General features: G+C 42.9%; 1 protein-coding gene across 2 annotated transcripts in view; it reads right to left on the reverse strand.

Moving 5' to 3' along the window:
• Positions 1 to 19,431, reverse strand: part of LOC147112241 (hippocalcin-like protein 1) — a 66,343-nt gene extending 46,912 nt beyond the window's left edge. The window contains exon 1 of one of the 2 annotated variants that reach the window (XM_085996327.1): positions 19,410 to 19,431. The gene's annotated coding sequence lies outside the window, so the exon portion shown is untranslated. Of the gene's footprint in view, positions 1 to 18,350; positions 18,766 to 19,409 lie in introns of those variants that run through there. The other variant, XM_085996325.1, reaches the window with a different exon arrangement.
• Positions 19,432 to 20,499: the final 1,068 nt, after the last annotated feature.

The raw sequence follows: 20,499 nt of genomic DNA on the forward strand, positions 1-20,499 counted from the left end.
AAGACCATGGCTGATCCGATTACTCCACATTCCCGCCGACCCCCGATAACCTTTCACCCCCTCGCTTATCAAGAATCGATCTACCTCTGCCTTAAAAATATTCAAAGACTCTGCTTCCACCACCCTCTGAGGAAGAGAGTTCCAAAGACTCACGACCCTCTGAGAAAAAAATTTCTCCTCATCTCTGTCTTAAATGGGTGACCCCTGATTTTTAAACAGTGACCCCTAGTTCTAGATTCTCCCACAAGAGGAAACATCCTCTCCACATCCACCCTGTCCAGACCCCTCAGGGTCTTATATGTTTCAATCAAGTCACCTCTTACTCTTCTAAACTCCAGCGGATACAAGCCTAGCCTGTCCAACCAACCATTCAATGGATGATCGTAGTAGGGGAGGTTTGGGCACATTGATTGTACTTATACGCTTAATTCACTTGCGCCCAAAATTTTATGATCTTTTAGGTCATGTAATTTGCTTCTCCTTCCATTTTTGACATCTTGTTGACATTCTATATTACCCATACACAGAATTCTTTTAAAACTCTCTTTGGACTATCTTTATACAGCTTAAAAAATGCCAAATATTCACTGAATGCAGTTCAAAACCCCTAGAATTTACTAAGATCAGATACCAATTATTCATTCCTAAATCAATCTCAGAACCATGTAGACAAACTTTGGATATCTTATCTATAGAAGATGGCATTCCCTCTCTCGATATATCCACAGATTCTGCATTCTTACTGGAACCAACAATGGGTCTGTGTGTGTGTAACCAAGGACCTAATTTAAAAGCACATCGGCAACAAAATAACATTTAGAGAATTATTACAATTCACTTCCTTGCTCAATACAATTACATTTTGCTTCTGAAATAGTTCAAAAACATTGTAACCGGGCACAGCTGCCATTTCTTGAGTTGCTCTTTGTTTAGACACATCAGGAATTTAAGGCTAAAATTTAAAAAAAAATTTAAGTTATTTATTTCTGTAGAAACAAATAGTTGGATAGTCAAAGCATCATTTTTTTTTCCAGTCAAAACCCTTTTACTAAAAGATAAAAGGCACACAGCGGAATGAGCTATTTTTAGACTCGGGTGAAAATCCCCAACTAAAGACAATGCAAGTCAACAGTGGTAACTGAATACACAAGAATGTTGAGGAAGCATTTTCTGTTGTTATTTCAGTAAATATGCACTCTCGTGAACTATTCCCTCCACTGAATTATTTACACCCCTAGTAATGTTCACTAAACTTCCACTTCAGTCAATCCAAGTCGAAGCATTGCACCATTCCAACAGCTTTCAGAAACAGATTGATTCGCTCTCCGTACACGACAGAGCATTAAAAAAGGAAACCCATCTGAAAAATTACTGCTTAGAAGCTATGATGGCGATTAGTAAAAGTGAAATGTCTGAACCAAGTTTTTCCATTATGCTTAGATGTGGCTTTTAAAAAAAAAAATTCTACTCCACCCTGAAAGTACAAACATTTCCAAAGTGCACGCAGGTGAATCTCGATGCACATGCATGGCGGTTTTCAGTGGCAGAGCTCTGCCAGAATCAAGTTCTACAAACAGGCAGTGAAAAAAGTGAAGGCATTCTTTCCTCCCACTACATTTCCCTTTTTCCCCGCCACCGACTGTTTCTTGGCTAAATCTCACCCCCACCTGAAGACATTCAGCCAGTGCTCAGATACAGTTCCACGTGTGCCAGCTGCCCTCCAGTACTTCACTCAAGGGACCATTATTGAGGCTGAGCCTCAGCAGTGAATCCAGACATTATGTAATTGAAGGGAACATAAATCAATTTTTAAAAATTCATTCACGGGTTGTGGGCGTCGCTGGCAAGGCCAGCATTTATTGCCCATCCCTAATTGCCCTCGAGAAGGTGGTGGTGAGCCGCCTTCTCGAACCGCTGCAGTCCGTGTGGTGAAGGTACTCCCAGTGCTGTTAGGGAGGGAGTTCCAGGATTTTGACCCAGTGACGATGAAGGATCGGATGATATACTTCGAAGTCAGGATGATGTGTGACTTGGAGAGGAACCTGGAGTTGATGGTGTTCCCATGCGCCTGCTGCCCTTGTTCTTCCAGGTGGCAGAGGTCGTGGGTTTGGGAGGTGCTGCTGAAGACGCCTTGGCGAGTTGCTGCAGTGCATCTTGTAGATGGTGCACACTGCAGCCACGGTACGCTGGTGGTGGAGGGAGTGAATGTTTAAGTTGGTGGATGGGGTGCCAATGAAGCGGGCTGCTTTGTCCTGGATGGTGTCGACCTTCTTGAGTGTTGTTGGAGCTGCACTCATCCAGGCAAGTGGGGAGTATTCCATTACACTAGTTACTCATGCCTTGTAGGTGGTGCAAAGGCTTTGGGGAGTCAGGAGGTGAGACACTCGCTGCAGAATTCCCAGCCTCTGACCTGCTCTTGTAGCCACAGTATTTATGTGGCTGGTCCAGTTCAGTTTCTGGTCAATGGTGACCCCCCAGGATGTTGCTGGTGGGGGATTCAACAATGGTAATGCCATTGAATGTCAAGGGGCGGTGGTTAGACTCTCTCTTGTTGGAGATAGTCATTGCCTGGCACATATTTCACATGCCATTTGTCAGGCTAAGCCTGGATGTTGTCCAGGTCTTGCTGCATGCAGGCATAGACTGCTTCATTATCTGAGGAATTGTGAATTGAAAAGAACATTGCAATCATCAGCGAACACCCCCAATTCTGACCTAATGATGGAGGGAAGGCCATTGACAAAGCAGCTGAAGATGGTTGGGCCTCGGATACTGCTGAGGAACTCCTGCATCGATATCCCGGGGCTGAGATGATTAGTCGCGAACAACCACCACAACCATCTTCCTTTGTGCTAGGTATGACTCCAGCCAGTGGAAAGTTTTCCTCCTAATCCCCAGCGACATTAATTTTACTAGGGCTCCTTGGTGCCACACTCGGTCAAATGGTGCCTTGATGTCAAGGGCAGTCACTCTCACCTCATCTCTGGATTTCAACTGTTTTGTCCATGTTTGGACCAAGGCTGTAATGAGGTCTGGAGCAGAGTGGACCTGGCGGAACCCAAACTGGGCATCAGTGAGAAGGTTATTGGTGAGTAAGTGTTGCTTGATAGCACTGTCAACGACATCTTCCATCACTTTGCTGGTGATTGAGAGTAGACTGATGGGGCGGAAATTGGCCGGATTGGATTTGTCCTGCTTTTTGTGGACAAGACATACCTGGGCAGTTTTCCACTTTGTCAGGTAGATACAGGAAACTCTCTGATATCCGGCACTGACGGGACCGAGCTGATGCCGTACCATCAAAAGTGCCAGACATACCAGCGTTAATGTTGAAACATACGGAACTGAAAAGCTCCGTGTGAATCAACAAACCCTGTTGCAGCTGCAGCTGACTGTTTTGAAGCTGTTGCTAAGCAAGCGCCTCTAGCTGAAGCTGTTGCTATAGCTACAGACCTTGCAGTGCCTGACTGGGGGAAAAAAAAAGCAATGAGAACTAAAAAAACGGCTCCTGATTTTTGCCATTAGATCGAGTATTCCAGACATATAACCTCCGGATAAACCAAAGTTTCCTGTACCAGTGTTGTAGCTGTACTGAGACAAGCTTGGCTAGAGGCGCGGCTAGTTCTGGAGCAGATGTTTTCAGCACCCGGGATGTTGTCGGGGCCCACAGCCTTTGCGGTATCCAGTGCGCTCAGCGTTTCTTGATATCACGTGGAGTGAATCGAATTGGCTGAAGATTGGCTTCTGTCATGGTGGATCTACACATGTACACTTCTAGCAGGGGTCACTTTACAGCGATGAGAAAAAAACCCAGCTAATTTTCTCCTCCCTACGCAAAGCATGCCGTGATCAACTGTTGTGTCCCTACCACCACCTTGGCCGAGATCAGCCAACACGGGCAGAATTATAGTCCTTTCTGTTTCGGAAGGCTCAGCTACTCACGGGCTACACTCAGGTGAGCCTCCAGGCGGGTTCCTCCACCAAGCCAATTATTTGTTTACCACTTTTAGCTTCTTCAATCCCTCCCCCTGCGTGACACACAGCATTACCCTGCCAAGTGCATAACAGATCTGCATCCAAGTCTCTCCTACACTGTAACTGGAGCTGTGATGAATTACACCAAAGTGAGTCAACTAGCACTCTGCCCCAAATTCACCTAGAAGCTCATCAGAGACAAGAAAATCCTCTGATGCACGTGCAAGGCATGAATTGATCTGCTACCATCCAGTCTCTCTTCACTTCTTTTTAAATTAACGGGGACAGATCAGCCAGCTGTTAAGGCCAATTAAATATTGGCAAGTTGAACCAAATATCAGAATACTGACTCATTTATTCCTGACATATAGCAAGATACAACAAAAATTTCCTCGCATTCTTCCCTGCAAATCCCATCGGTGTGGTTACGTTTCTGCCCGGATATAAATTTAGGATTTCCTCTCACTTTATGATTCTTTAAAAATAAAATCTACGCACTTGCATTATCTGTTGACACCTCCAGCACCATAAAACCTAGTATTTACATTGCACCATGTCGATTTTTTTAAATAAATGACTTGTAATATGGAGAACATGTAGACGGCATCAAGTGGGATTTAAAAAACATATTCCACACCACAATTTACAGCATTTCTTTTGCCACACTTCCTACAGAATGAAACTCTTGATGCTTTCATGGGAACAAAAGATTCAAACTTCAGCATTTGTGTCCAGAAAACTACTGTCCTAAAACATTGGGCCTTGCATCTTGAACAGCAGTTTGTGTTTTTGAATGTTACTCCAAACATTGCATTTTATTTAGCAGTTTCCATCTCATTTATGCCAGGAAACGATTCCCTTATCAGTTAGAAAGACTTACATTTCTATAGCGCCTTTCACAACCACTGGACGTCTCAAAGCACTTTACAGTCAATGAAGTACTTTTGAAGTGTAGTCACTGTTGTAATGTGGGAAACTCGGCAGCCAATTTGCACACAGCAAGCTCCCACAAACAGCAATGTGATAATGACCAGATAATCTGCTTTTGTTATGTTGATTGAGGGATAAATATAATTTTTTTTGGCCAGGACACCAGGGATAACCCCCCTGCTCTTCTTCAAAATAGTGCCATGGGATCTTTTATGTCCACCCGAGAGAGCAGACGGGGCCTCGGTTTAACGTCTCATCCGAAAGACGGCACCTCCGACAGTGCAGCGCTCCCTCAGCACTGCACTGCGAGTGTCAGCCTAGCTTTATGTGCTCAAGTCCCTGGAGTGGGGACTGTGAACCCACAACCTTCTGACTCAGAGGCGAGTGTGCTGCCCACTGAGCCACAGCCGACAGTGTAATGTGTATGCAACCTAGGGTTACCAACTCTGGCTGGACATATTCCTGGGAGGTTTCATTACATGACCTCACGCCTACATCCGCCTCAATCAAACAGCCTCCCGCCACCCCATCCGCTCTCCCGCCACCCACCCCACCCACAACTCCAACTCACGAACAACAGTATTTAAAAGAGAATGATTTTTGTTAAACGCCCCTATGATTTCTCTTCCAGGTTGCACACAACGGTGCCCAGGAGATTAATCTAATTCCTGGAGACTCCAGGACAATCCAGGAGGGTTGGCAACTCTAGTGTAGCCATTGCACCACAAAACTAACACTCCAGGATTCCACATTTTTCTTGGATTTGTACTTCAAGCCACACTGACTTTTTTTTAAAAATTTGTGCAGCGGGCGATAAGAAAGCAGTGTAATTTTGCCATTTTTATTATGAGCGTCCCTAAAAAGGTGCAGAATACTTAATATTTCTAGATTACTTTCGATTAGTCACTTTACAGCCTTCCGGACTCAGAGCTCAACACTTTCAGATATATATATTGTCTTTTTTTCTTCTCCCCCCACAGGGCGGCTGTCTTTCATTCTGCCAGCGCAATTTACACTTCATCTCGAGCCATCCTTTGTTTCTTAACCTGTCCCATTACCATCTCCTCTCGCCTTGAATATCTTAATGTCTCTTAACCTCTCCTGCCTTCCATCCTATCACAGACCTTCCCTTTTGTTCTTACACCCCCTCCCCCCGCCCCTGCACTTGCTTAAAAACCTGTTCCATCTCCAGCTTTTTCCAGTTCTGACGAAGGGTCATCGACCTGAAACGTTAGCTCTGTTTCTCTCTCCACAGATGCTGCCTGACCTGCTGAGTTTCTCCAGCATTTTTGGTTTTTATTTCTAGATTACTCTTTTGGGGTGAATTTATTGTTCATCAAGACAGGGAATGTCAGTGCTGGGGAACAAAATACTTTTTATCCATTTCAGGCAGCGTCAGTATTACACACAGTTCAGGTATAGCATGCCTGCTTTAAATCCACACGCCTTTTGCTCTTTCCTAACTTGCCTTACTCAACCCCACGTCCCAATTTCCCACATTTCCACCATTCTTACAGCTTAAGTGAACCTACCAAATTGGTGGGACGCTATGTGCTGTAGGCCTATGTTTACTAGAAACAGGGTTAAGACAACCCAAGCTCATTTCGCTCAGGACCCTTTTAAGCAGCAGTGAGAACCTTCACCCCCAACATTCTGGAATGCAATGAAATCCAGTACCCAGAAGGCAAAGGTCAGTCGGCCATAAACCCATTGCACCAGCCAGTTTCTCTCCCCCACCTTTCTAATGTTAGCAAAAAAAAACTAGTAGAAATGCTACTAGACATGATATTAAAAAACAGTAATGTATAAACCATGAATACTGCACATCTGAAGTAGAACAGAAAATGTTAATTCTCAGCATACATATCTGAAAAGCTCAGATTAATGTTTCTGTAACTCATCATAAATGGTAGTCAGACTCCAAAACCCCTTTTATAGGGCTGACGAGCAAATTGGGACATCTGCCAGAAGAGGAGAGTGAAAGGGAAGGAACAAAGGTCGAGAGTTCAAATCTACCGCTTTTGCAAACAGAGTGAATCCCCTGAATGATGGACACCTCGGGGACTGGCATCAACTGTCCGTAGTTTAAGAAAGTCCGTGGTGTGACCATAAACTACCACCCCACATGTAGTTATCTAATGCCAATCTGATCTACCAATGCCTTGGCATCAACCCAGTTTTCCTTTTAATCTGAACGACCATTGGTGGGACCCAGCTTGCTGTGCTCACGTGCTGTTTATTTAACACAGCTCCAAAGGGAAACAGCCACACGTTTTACAATCCCAGCTCGATCGTTTCCAACATTTGGCCGACAAACTGCGATAATGGGTTTGCATGACAGGCACCAAACTGGAAACGCAAAGGTTGCCAAAGAGCAGTGTGCGGGCCGGAGGGGAAGGGGCAACTTTGCGATGTAAAGTCACGGAGCAACGAGACTCCATCCTGGATCTACACTCAGGTGGGCTTCCCGAGCTCAGCTCCACTGCTGAAACTACACTCCGGGCAGAGGTCCAGTGCTCCCCTCCCCAAAAGGACACCAGTGAAGATCAGAGGGACAGTCGCAAGCACTCCACTGCTGGCACCGAGAGTAGTACGCACACCTATCCACCCTCGCTGCTGTCGCTTATAAAAGCTTGTTTGCTTGTTCAAAAAGTGATCAAAGGCTGTTAAGAACATAAAAAATAAGAGCAGGAGTTGGCCATACGGCCCCTCAAGCCTGCACCCATTCAATATTGAATGCCTTTTGGAAATCCAAATATACTACATCCACTGGTTCCCCTTTATCTACCCTGCTAGTTAAAAAACTCTAATAAATTACATTTGCGACCTTCCAATCCGCTGGGACCGTTCTAGAATCTAGGGAATTTTGAAAGATCAAAACCAATGCATCCACTATCTCTTCAGCCACCTCTTTTAGAACACTAGGATGTAGGCCGTCAAGTCCAGGGGATTTGCCGGCTTTTAGTCCCATTAGTTTCTCTAGTACTTTTTCTCTACTTATATTAATTACGTTAAGTTCCTCACCCTCATTAGATCCTTGGCTCCCCGCCATTTTTGGTATGCTTTTTGTGTCTTCTACTGTGAAGACAGATACAAAATATTTGTTTAACGTTTCTGCCATTTCCTTATTCCCCACAATAATTTCTCCTGTCTCAGCCTCTAAGGGACCAACATTTACTTTTGCTACTCCCTTCCTTTTTACATACTTGTAGAAGCTCTTGCAATCTGTTTTTATATTTCTTGCTAGTTTTCTCTCATTCTATTTTTTCCCTTTTTATTAATTTTTTGGTCATCCTTTGCTGGTTTCTGAAACTCTCCCAATCCTCAAGCTTACTACTATTCTTTACAACATTATAAGCTTCTTCTTTCAATCTAATGCTATCCTTAAACTTCTTTAGTTAGCCACGGATGGATCACTTTTCCCGTGGAGTTTTTGTTTCTCAATGGAATGTATTTTTGTTGAGAATTATGAAATATTTCTTTAAATGCTAGCCACTGGATATCTACCGCCATTCCTTTTAATCTATTTTTCCAATCTACCTTAGCCAACTTGCCCCTCATACCTATGTAATTGGCTTTATTTAAGTTTAAGACTCTAGTTTTGGACTTCGGCAAGTCACTCTCAAACTTAATGTGAAATTCTATCATATTATGATCACTCTGCCCCAGAGGATCTTTTACTATGAGATTGCTAATTTACCCTGTCTCATTACACAATACAAGATCTAAAATAGACTGTTCCCTGGTTGGTTCCATGACGTATTGTTCTAGGAAACTGTCCAGAATGCATTCCATGAACTCACCCTCCAGACTGCCTTTGCCAATTTGGTTTGTCCAGTCTATGAAGATTAAAGTCCCCCATGATTATTGCATTACCTTTGTTACAAGCTCCTACTATTTCTTGCTTAATATTCTGTCCAACGGTATAGCTACTGTTAGGGGGCCTATATACTACTCCCACCAGTGTTTTCTGCCCCTTGTTATTCCTTATCTCCATCCATACTGATTCTACTTCCTGATCTTCCGAGCCGAGATCCTTTCTCTCTACTGTCCTTATGTCATCCATTATCAGGGCTACTCCCCCTCCTTTTCCATTCTACCTGCCTTTTCAAAACGTCAAGTACCCTGGAACATTTGGTTCCCAACCTTGGTCACCTGTTGGGATACTGTATTTTGTCACAAGTACTTTCTAATATAAAAGCAGCATAAGTCGTCACACAGATCGCTAGTCAGACTTCATTCGGAGCACTATTTTCAGTTTTGAGCTCATCACCTTAGGAAAGATTCACTATTCCATGTTTTAAGGTGTTTTAGTGTTGTCCGAGGTTTCACTGTCGACAGCTAATAAATTAATAGCTTAGCATATTAAAAAGCTGGAAGCGTAAACTGTACATTATTGAAATCCAGTGACTAATCGATACAACTATCATATATACTCTCATACAAGTTCTGAAAAATTCCAGCTAAACCTCCAGTCCTCTCCTGCTCCCACCAAACAATAAATCCACTTTAAGATTAACATTATCAAAGTTTCTATCCAAACTGCTCACCTTCACAGTTAGCCGTTCACGAATGCATTTTGTTTGTTCTTTCTCACTTCAAGCAGCTTGTCCTCATCAGCTATTGCTCGGTTCACCCAGCGCTGTAATATTGAAAAGGTCAACTCATTTCCCAACTTCAGTCCTAGCTCCCACTGCCGATTTAAAATTTTCATCTCCTTACACCTAATCCGCTGGGCTGCGTCCAATGTTAAAAACAGCAGTAGGAGCCAGGACTGAAGTCAGGATATAGAGAGTTTCCATTTAAATATCATAGCACTGATTAAGTAGAGCAGAGCAACAGATGGTGGAAAAACAACAGAAAATGCTGGAAAGACTCAGCAGGTCAGGCAACATCCGTGGAGCGAAATTTATGGTGAAGTGCTTGAACAATGCTGCTGGGCCTGTCGCTGGAGAATTTGCTCCACTCAAGGGAAATCGGTGGAGGGATGTGACCCAAGTAAAAGACAACCCCCCTCCACACAGCTGCAAATGGACATACATTTATAGTCTTTTATGCAGATGTATACAGTAGCTAGTGGCAATGCAACAGAACTGTATTAAATGGCCTTGCAACTCTTCCTAGAAACATTGAGGATTGGATTCCCTCCCCATAATGGAAGCTTCTTAATGTGATATTTTTTAAGTTGGATTCTCAAGAAAAGTACAATCATATATATTTTACAAAGGTGTATCTACATTTTATGAAGCCCCCCATTATGAAACCACTATACATTTTGATTATACACTACTTGCAGGAGCTATCAAAGTGTCTTGTCACGGCTGTGCTGCACTGCGAACGCAGGTCCGGGGCTGAAGTAGTTTGTTTAGACTGGGGTTAGTTATGCCTTTGTGGGGGGGGGGGGGGGGGGTTGGGGCAGTGCAGCTGGAAGAAAAGGAGAAGGCCCTTTATACTACCGGCCATGATTACAGACAGAGAAGAGAGAGAGAGAGAGAGAGAGAGAGAGAGTGTGTGTGTCCTGGTTGCATTGAATGAGTCAGTGTGATCATTCTTGTCAACTAAATAACACCAACTAACTGGAAACGTTAAGTAGTCATTTTGTGAAAAACAATTACTACTACTTGCTATAAACACAATATTGAAGAGTCTACACCTGAATTATTCCATCTTTTCTCTTCACAGATAATGACAGACATGCTGTGCATTTTCAGCATTTTCTATAAAGAGCAAAGATAGACATAAAAGGCACAAAACGAAATATTTTAAGTTCGCTCGTCTATTATATACCTTCAAGTCACCGCCAACCAATAGAGAACTAAATCTACACCCAAAGTTAAACTATAAGTTTTACTTAAAAAATGTAATTGACTACACAAAACAGCTCCATAGTACTGAATTAGCAGGAAGCTCTAATTTCTATGGAATATGTACAGCCATAAATGACGACTAATTATGACCTTCCTCCTGCACAATATTCTTGAGTCACTCACAAATCAATCTCCAGCCAGAGGATGGATGGGTGGCCATCTTCTAGCACCTCTTCAGCCAGAAGGTGTCCAGGAACCACTTCTGTAACTGGTCCTGCTCTTGGCTCAGTGCCCTTTGTTGATGGCATGACCAAGAGACTGGGATCTCACTCGATGGGGATTCAAGGACACAAGCCTATATTCCATTACTATGACAAAACACACTGACACTTCAATGTTTCACATCACTTGATTTCACATTATACAGTACAAGACATATTTAAGAGATATCAAAATTGTTTATGAACTATTTCCTCACATCTCCAAAATGAAAACTATGACAACTTTGGCAGCGTTGTTACAGGCACTGTTAGGATCTATTTGCAACATCTGAATTGCCATGTCCGTATAGAACACAGACAGGGTAGATTTTCATCTAGTCGCCCAGGCGTAAATGAAACTGGAAATTAAAATTGGGTGGTTTCTATAAAAGACGGGCACTAGTTTTATGCCAGGGTGGTAAGCTGAAAACACTTGACCAATTTTGGCAAAGTATTGGTTATTAAACACAGACCAGCAAACTAAAAACAAAAAATGTAAGGAAGGGCTAAAATATGTTTTAATTCCATCTCCAATATAGAGCAATTTGTAAACCAGATAATTTAGTAGTGACATTTTCCTCTTGTTGCTGGGGACTCTACTCCTTCCTCACCCACCAAAGTTCTAATGCAACTGGATTTGCCATGGAAGTGTACAATTTTAAAATTACAGCCTATCTATATAGTTTTAAATTGGTTTTGAACAAATTCCTAAGAAATGTACATTTATAACTTGCCATTTATCCTGTACGATTTCCTCTAAAAAGTATGTGGCTGACCATTTCACTCAGGAGTTACATCACCTATTTTTAAAAAATCTACATATCCTGAAGGTAAATGCCTCATGGATTTTGTTTTCCTCCTTCAGGATTTGAAATGGAAAATTCTGCTTGAAAACTCAATCCCAGGGGCTATCATAATCCCAGCACGTGACAAAAAGCAATTCAGGCGCGATTCCCAGTGAATCAAAAACCTAGTTTTTCGAACTAGGCCATTAAGTTTTGCAATTTATTTTTGATAAAATTCAGGTGGGGCACCTATAGCGAGGGCAAAAAAGATCATTTTTGGCTGCAGACAATATGAAAAAAAGTATATACACATCACTTAAAAGAACTGGGGGTGTTGCATGGTCCAGAAGGAGAAAAGTTTTTTCTCTGTTTCAGCACTTAATGCTTCAAAGATAAATTATAATTTATGCTGGGCAGAACAGTTCCAGATACCAGTGATATTGGACGTGGATCTTATCTGTAATCTCCGACATGGGCGTTTTTGACCTCCACTGTCGAGTCATCTAGCGGCAGCCAGATACCTCCTCACATGGTAAAACGGAGAAAAGCCATCCCCAGGATACACTGGTCAGAACAGCTTGCTGACTCCAAGCATTGCTGGCAAGTAGCTCGCAGGATAGTTTGACTATCGGAGAATTTTATATCAATTATATAAATAAAAGAAGGATTTATATCCAGATCCAAAGAAAGTTCTGAACCTTGTAATGAAGGTTTGAAACACAAAAATTAGATTTAGGCTAATAAGTGGGTTTTGACCTCCAAATGCAGTTATAAATTATTAATCTACTAATTTTTAAAAATTCATCCATGGGATGTGGGCGTCGCTGGCAAGACCAGCATTTATTGCCCATCCCTAGTTGCCCTCGAGAAGGTGGTGGTGAGCTGCCTTCTTGAACCGCTGCAGTCCGTGTGGTGAAGGTGCTCCCACAGTGCTGTTAGGGAGGGAGCTCCAGGATTTTGACCCAGCGACGATGAAGGGTCGGCGATATACTTCCAAGTCAGGATGGTGTGTGACTTGGAGGGGAACTTGGAGGTGGTGGTGTTCCCATGCGCCTGCTGCCCTTGTCCTTCTAGGTGGTAGAGGTCGCGGGTTTGGGAGGTGCTGTCGAAGAAGCCTTGGCGAGTTGCTGCAGTGAGTCTTGTAGATGGTACACACTGCAGCCACGGTACGCCGGTGGTGGAGGGAGTGAATGTTTAAGGTGGTGGATGGGGTGCCAATCATGTGGGCTGCTTTGTCCTGGATGGTGTCGAGATTCTTGTGTTGTTGGAGCTGCACTCATCCAGGCAAGTGGAGAGTATTCCATCACACTCCTTACTTGTGCCTTGTAGATGGTGGAAAGGCTTTGGGGAGTCAGGAACAATGTTCCCTTTAATTTTGGGGGGGGATACACGGCCCCTTTAAGGGGATGCCCAGTCTATTCAAAATACAGCCCATGCGCGGTTTTCCCTATTTAAAAGCTGACAAGCCAGCTGCGCGGGAGCCGCGGTGTGTTGCGCGGCTTAACGGGAAGACTGGTCAGGTGGTGAGCCTCTGCTCTTGCAGTCACAGTATCTATGTAGCTGGTCCAGTTAAGTTTCTGGTTAATCCCCCCAGGATATTGATAGTGGGGGATTCGGCAATAGTAATGCTGTTGAATGTCACGGGGCGGTGGTTAGACGCTCGCTTGCTGGAGATGGTCAGTGCCTGGCACTTGTTAGTGCACTTTCTGGTTGAGATGCTTTACCTCATAAATCCTGAACCCAAACAATTAGCTTCCACTTTAAAACCCAAATCTTTGTGTGTACTTTGGTGTGCAACTTAGACAATCTTCTCATTCTTTAGAACTGAGGTCAAAGTAGAGTTAGCAAACATTCAATTTTCATGTAAACAACTGAGATTAAACAAATGACATTTGGATTGAAGCCAGTAGTTGCAGCATTTGGGAATTGAGGATTTAAAAAAAATTGATTTAAAAAGGGCTACGGAATTAAAACGCTATAAATTAATACCTTGAAAAAAACCCTCCAACTTTGTAATACTCTCAGAATGATGATTAGGTTGGCCGAGTTAAAGTCTGCAAGGATAGTAAATCCTATTACGTCTTAGTGATCCGTTATATAACTGAAATCTAATTTTACAGGTTACCTACCAACCACACTGCCATCATTCATAAAATAAAAGCTATTTACAGTTTTAAGAAACCTGAAGATTGGAATCACGACTTAGCCAAATTTTTCACCTGAATACTGCATGACAAAATTAGCACCAGGTTTGCTACACACTTCATATATTAGGACCAAGATGGTCGAATAGTGAGCATTCCATTTAGTTGCAAAAAGGATTCTTACAGGTTACGTTACAACCACTGTGAAATACACCCATTTTCAAATAAGTGCAAACCATATATGCTGGCTTAAAAATAAAAGGATAAATTGGTTTTGAAAAATGGCTGGGCAAGAACCTGCTAAATTTACATGAATTCAGATGCTATATGGTACTTAGTGGAAATTGTTGATAAAAACCACTTGATTTATATACAGTTTCTCTCACAGAAAGTGAACATCCAATTGTACCTGGAAAGTGTTGTATTATAGATAGAAAATTAAAGCCTTTTCTTTGTAGAACGTTTAGATTGCTTTGATAAAGCAAAATATTTATTTTTTCCTTTTATTTCAATGTGGAGACAATGAGAGGCTGTAGAAGGCAATTTATTTCCAAGTGAACTCAGCAGGTAACTGGAGAACAGTGTCAGAATCAGTGTGGCATATCTCTCAATTTATTCATTCATTCATTGATACCACAGCAATTGAAAATATATGAGTTTTAATTCAACAGGCCAGTTTGAAGTATAATTTTGAAAAATTGTTTAAATTCTATCTTAATGGGGTCTCTTGCTCGGTCTCTTCACCTCCCCTGCCCGCCGCCTCCCAATCATGTAATTGGTCAGTCACACAGTCCCCCTTCAGCCAAGGGTACTGCTTTTACAACAACAAAAAAAGGTATAACTCGAAGTAGGAAATGGGTTTTCAAAAGCATGATCAATATTTGGCCCCAATCCCCACTTTTGCTTCACATCTCAATATCATGTTGTGTTCTACTCCTAGCAGACTAATGCAGACTAGAACATGCCCCTTTAAAATGTGGAATTGGGGTGGGGGGGGGGGGGGGGGAGAAATATGGTGCCGATCTGAACAGATGTACAGGACAAAAATGTTTAAAAGAGGCAAGAGTGGCTGGTATGGAAAAAATTCACACTAGTCCAATAGAAGATGCTGTTCTTAAGTTGCTGTTTAGGTGCACTGTTTGGGCACAGTTGAGGAAGCGTTAATTTGGCCTATGGTGTAACTGACCTTGGAGTGCAGAATAAGGGGGCACCCTTTTAAAATCGGAAATAAGGAGGAATTTCTTCTCAGAGGGTCATGAATCTTTGGGATTCTCTTCCCCAGAGAGCTGGGTCACTGAATATATTTAAGGTGGAGATCGACAGATTTTTGAACGATAAGGGAGTCGCGGGTTATGGGGAGCGGGCAGGGAAGTGGAGTGGAGGCCAAGATCAGATCAGCCATGATCTTATTGAATGGTGGAGCAGGCTCGAGGGGCCGAATGACCTACTCCTGCTCCTACGTCTTATGTTCTTATGAGCACGGAGATACCAAATGGAGGGTGTTCCCTCCTACCAACATCCTCATCTTAACGGGCATAAAAATGTGAAAATTATGCTGTCAAGAACTCCAGGCTATCCTGGGATTTGAAACTAATTGGAAAGCAAGTATTTTACTGTCCATCTAGTACCACCATACTACACCACAGGTGTTATATCATTGTTACACAATTTAAAACTAAAATCATACAGCAACTAGGTGCAGTCTCCATTTATTTGACATCCAGCAGGACACATGTGTACGGTAGGTATGGGTTGGGCCCCCTCATCATACAAGTTGCTGGATCCCATAAAACCCTGCTGCCATAGGGGTCTAACCACCCTATAAGCTGGTATAAAAAACACCAAAGCAGCAGCATTCACGTTTATGCAGCCCGTCAAGACTGTTAATCAACCTGCAAATCCTTCCATTATTTTACAACTATTCACCAAGGAGTGTGTGAAACTGAAAATATGAAAACATTTCATTCCACTGCAGTTAAGCCTACAAATTTCTGTCAGGCTTCTACATTGTTGGCTTTGAGAATTCACTGACTGAGGTGCAAGATGTAGGGCAGCATCAGAGTCAACCTAAATATCGTCTTCAGTAAGCTGGTACTGTAAAGGAGATGCGCAAGTAGGCACTAATGACTTGCGAGAAGAGCTCACGACCACAATCAGGTTTTGAGCACTTAGAATGAAGCCAACTAGCCGGTTTTGAGCTCCTGAAGTACTATCACTTGCAAACTGTACACTGGTAAACCACACTGGAAGTGGACACCCTGGAGACACTTTGAACCAGCGGCTCATCATGCCACTGAACGGGTTAACCAGCTTTGGCTGTGCTAATAATTTAAACAGAGACCGCCAGCAAGTTCCCTCAACCTCACCAACTGGATCGAATGCCTGGTTTGGAGCCCTAGAAGCACAGGCCTCCTGCCAGTTCTTCCACATAGTGCACTTCTGCCACAGACCCGCTACACTCAGCAAGCTTTGTACGGATTACTCACTTCATCCATAGATTACTGTCTGTCATCTTGTGCAACCCAGTTATAAGACTATGTTAAACACGTTAATGATATTTTAACATCCAGTTTTAAAGTACAGCAGCTTCATTCTCCTTCCAGAACCTATTTTCCTTTAGAATTAATATTAAATGAGTTTTATCTCTATTTGTTAAGTACAATTACATGACCACTATTTAGGGTAAATTACCTTAAAGTGCTAAACAGTCAGGATATTGCTTTTTCTAAACGTCAGGGAAACGTTGAGTTTATTGTACACGATACTTTAAAAATGTGTGCGACTTTATTGGGTCATTGCCGATTGCTGCGAAGTAGATTTTTCGCGTTATATCCAATAAAGATGTACATTTAGACGTTGATATTCCAAAATGCAAGACGGCGCAAATAAGCAAATAACAGCCCACGGATAATACAGCGGTCAGCGAGCAAGAAGAATTTAATTTAAAGAGGAATTCCGAAGACCCGCTGGTCCAACCCAAATACCCACAGCTCGGAAACAGTTAGCTCAGGTTTCGAGTAATGACATTCTTGACCGCCCGAGTCAGTGGTTTCAAAAATAAATTATGCCTCGTGGAGTCAATCGACGTTTTCGATAACGGTGAATCCTAAATATTCGCTCCCTCCCCCCTAGGGGGGGAAAAAGGCCAAGTTTGCAACAACAACAAAAAAACCTTGTCGACGTTTTTTGTGTGTGTTGCGATTAATTTACAATGGAAAATGTCCCGAGAGCGGGAGGGGGGCTCCTGGGGGAGGGAAGCTTGTTTGGAGAAGCCCATTCTGCACTTTCTCCTCACCTCGCCTCCCTTCACCGCCGGCAGCCCCCGGGTGGGTGTGTGGAGACATTATGGGTTAGTGTGTGTGTGAATTATGGGTTAGTGTGTGTTTGTGTGTGTGTGTGTGAATTATGGGTTAGTGTGTGTGTGTGTGTTATGGGTGTGTGTGTGTGTGTTATGGGTGTGTGTGTGTGTACATTATGGGTGTGTGTGTGTACATTATGGGTTAGTGTGTGTACATTATGGGTTAGTGTGTGTGTGTGTGTACATTATGGGTTAGTGTGTGTACATTATGGGTTAGTGTGTGTGTGTGTGTGTGTTATGGGTGTGTGTGTGTGTACATTATGGGTGTGTGTGTGTGTACATTATGGGTTAGTGTGTGTACATTATGGGTTAGTGTGTGTGTACATTATGGGTTAGTGTGTGTGTGTGTGTACATTATGGGTTAGTGTGTGTACATTATGGGTTAGTGTGTGTGTGTGTGTGTTATGGGTGTGTGTGTGTGTGTTATGGGTGTGTGTGTGTGTGTGTTATGGGTGTGTGTGTGTGTGTTATGGGTGTGTGTGTGTACATTATGGGTTAGTGTGTGTACATTATGGGTTAGTGTGTGTGTACATTATGGGTTAGTGTGTGTGTGTGCGTGCGCATTATGGGTTAGTGTGTGTGTGTGCATTATGGGTTAGAGTGTGTGTATTATGGGTTAGTGTGTGTGTATTATGGGTTAGTGTGTGTGTGTACATTATGGGTTAGTGTGTGTGTATTATGGGTTAGTGTGTGTGTATTATGGGTTAGTGTGTGTGTGTACATTATGGGTTAGTGTGTGTGTGTACATTATGGGTTAGTGTGTGTGTGTATTATGGGTTAGTGTGTGTGTGTATTATGGGTTAGTGTGTGTGTGTATTATGGGTTAGTGTGTGTGTGTATTATGGGTTAGTGTGTGTGTGTATTATGGGTTAGTGTGTGTGTGTGTATTATGGGTTAGTGTGTGTGTATTATGGGTTAGTGTGTGTGTATTATGGGTTAGTGTGTGTGTGTGTACACATTACGGGTTACAGTGTGTGTGTTTGTGTGGACACATTACGGGTTACAGTGTGTGGCGACACATTACGGGTTACAGTAACAGCTCAGATAGTTCGAGTGTTGTCCGCTCTGGCGCCTCACTCACTCAGACTCACCGTCTACCCCACAGGGCTCCTTGGAGTCGTTTTCCTTCGTCACTTTTACTTTGTAGATCCCCGCTGGTCCGAGTTTGGTGTTTTTTTTCCCCACCCCCCCTCTCTCAAATAATCTTATTTTTTAAAATGATCTACTTTTAAAAAAAAAAGGAACGATATAGGAAACAACTTTAAACCAACCCAAAAAAACCCCCCGCGTTAATTAAAAATATAAAACAAAAGTGATTTCCGTCTAATGGTGGAAGAAAGTAAAAGCTGTCGGGAATTGGGCTGGCGGTGGCGAGGAGCTGGTTGCAGCGAGAGCGCTCCGCTCGGCTCCTTCCATGTCAGGTGGCGGTGAAGCGCTCAGGAGCGGCCGCGCCAGCCCCATGTAACCTTTCCCCAGGGCCAGCCCACCCCCAGCAAGAGGGGGGAGCCTGCACACACTGCAACCCAGCACGGTGCCACCACACACACACACACCCTGCGGCACTTCCCCAACATCTCTTGCCCGGTTGGTTTTTTTGTTTTGTTTGTTGTTTAATGCACATATATTCTCATGCGTCAAAATAAAAGCGCTTGAGCAATCCTCCCTCCCTCTTTTCACTTGGCAGATTCCTGAGAGTGAGCAGGAAGTGAAGTGAAGCCCAAACCCCGGCCTGACTCGCTGCTCCAAACCTGCCCAAGTTTCACCATTGATTCACAGCCGCGCTGGTTTGAATTGGCTGCTCGCTGGCTTTATTTATTAGATCATCTATTTATGCAGGTCGGGAAGGAAGGTTAAATATTTGCACCGAATCCACACGTTACAAGACGCATTTTTTGGTATTTAAAAAAAAACTTTCTTGCTGCCGCTCTGCTTTGCTGTATTATTACAGGAGCGGCTCCTTAACGGTATTTTTTTTAATTCAAGTACAACAGTACTTATACAACTCATCAATCACAAAGTAAATCCATTACATCCATTGACCACAATAAGAAAAGTATAAAGCCTTTAAAAAACAGCTTTATGGGTTAACAATATAAATGCAATAATTTTTTACAAATAAATCAATCAATAATATATACTGTACAACCTACCACTATTTCAATAAACCAAGACAATAAAACCATATCACGCCAGTCCTACTCTCCTTAACGGTATTACACCAGGAGTTTTCACTGATCCTATTTTTGGACAAGGTAATAGGATTGCAAATGCTTACAGTACAACCTACAGAGGACGTACTTGTCATGGGATAGGCATTGGTGCGTTTCGACTGTGTAGCAAGTAACTTCTGAGCGCAGCGATCAAGTTATGTTATTGATATAAAAGTAAATTTGATATTTTTCGCTATTTAATATCCAAAGTAAGCTGACATTTCTCACAACTGCAGATCGTGAGATTTGGCCGTGTATTCCCAAATGTAGTCAGGCAGCAGAGCAGTTTTACACACCAGAAATCTCTCCTAATGCAAATAATTTTTTGAGTATTTTATTTACAGTAAACCGAAACCATCATTTATTTTTCTCCTTTTCAGAGTGGGACTAATTGGAGAGCTCTTTCAAAGAGCTAGCACAGGCACAATGGGCCGAATGGCCTCCTCGATGCTGTAAAATTCTAGGATTCTATTCTATTCATAACTACAGGCAAGAGTTTACACATAACTGATGTAGCCGAGGCCTGATTTTGCGACGCTCTGCGGGCAGAGTGGAGCCTCGAGGGTTGTGAAATCAGGCATGCAGTCTCCTGTGCAATGTGCTAGATTTTGCTGCAATGAACATGTCCCGTTTGGAGGAGTTGCTCTGACGTATGAGCCGTGTTATCCTTGCTAAATTAACGTAAACAGGTCCCATACTGGTTTTCACATTTTCTTGCTGGCTCCTCATCCATAGTTTGCTTGATTATATAAACGGGTGCATGAGTCTTTGTCATGCCTGGTCTGTGGAAGTACATTTCTTAAACATACAAACAATGACGGCCATGCAAAGACCCTGTGGCCTATGAGCCTGCCCCACACAATTGTGTTACCTTGTGTACCACAATATATACCCTCCACCCCACCCAAAACCATGTGATCTCCTGGGAGAGGCGGCAAAAACATTTTTTTTTAATCCAGGCCAATTTGGGGGGGGGGGAAATCTGGGAAATTCCTCTCCGACCCATCTGGGCGATGGAAATCAGTCCACG

The sequence above is a fragment of the Somniosus microcephalus genome, chromosome 9 (genome assembly GCF_052327205.1).
Source record: "Somniosus microcephalus isolate GS21.2 chromosome 9, FLI_Smic_1.0, whole genome shotgun sequence".
Classification (NCBI taxonomy): domain Eukaryota; kingdom Metazoa; phylum Chordata; class Chondrichthyes; order Squaliformes; family Somniosidae; genus Somniosus; species Somniosus microcephalus.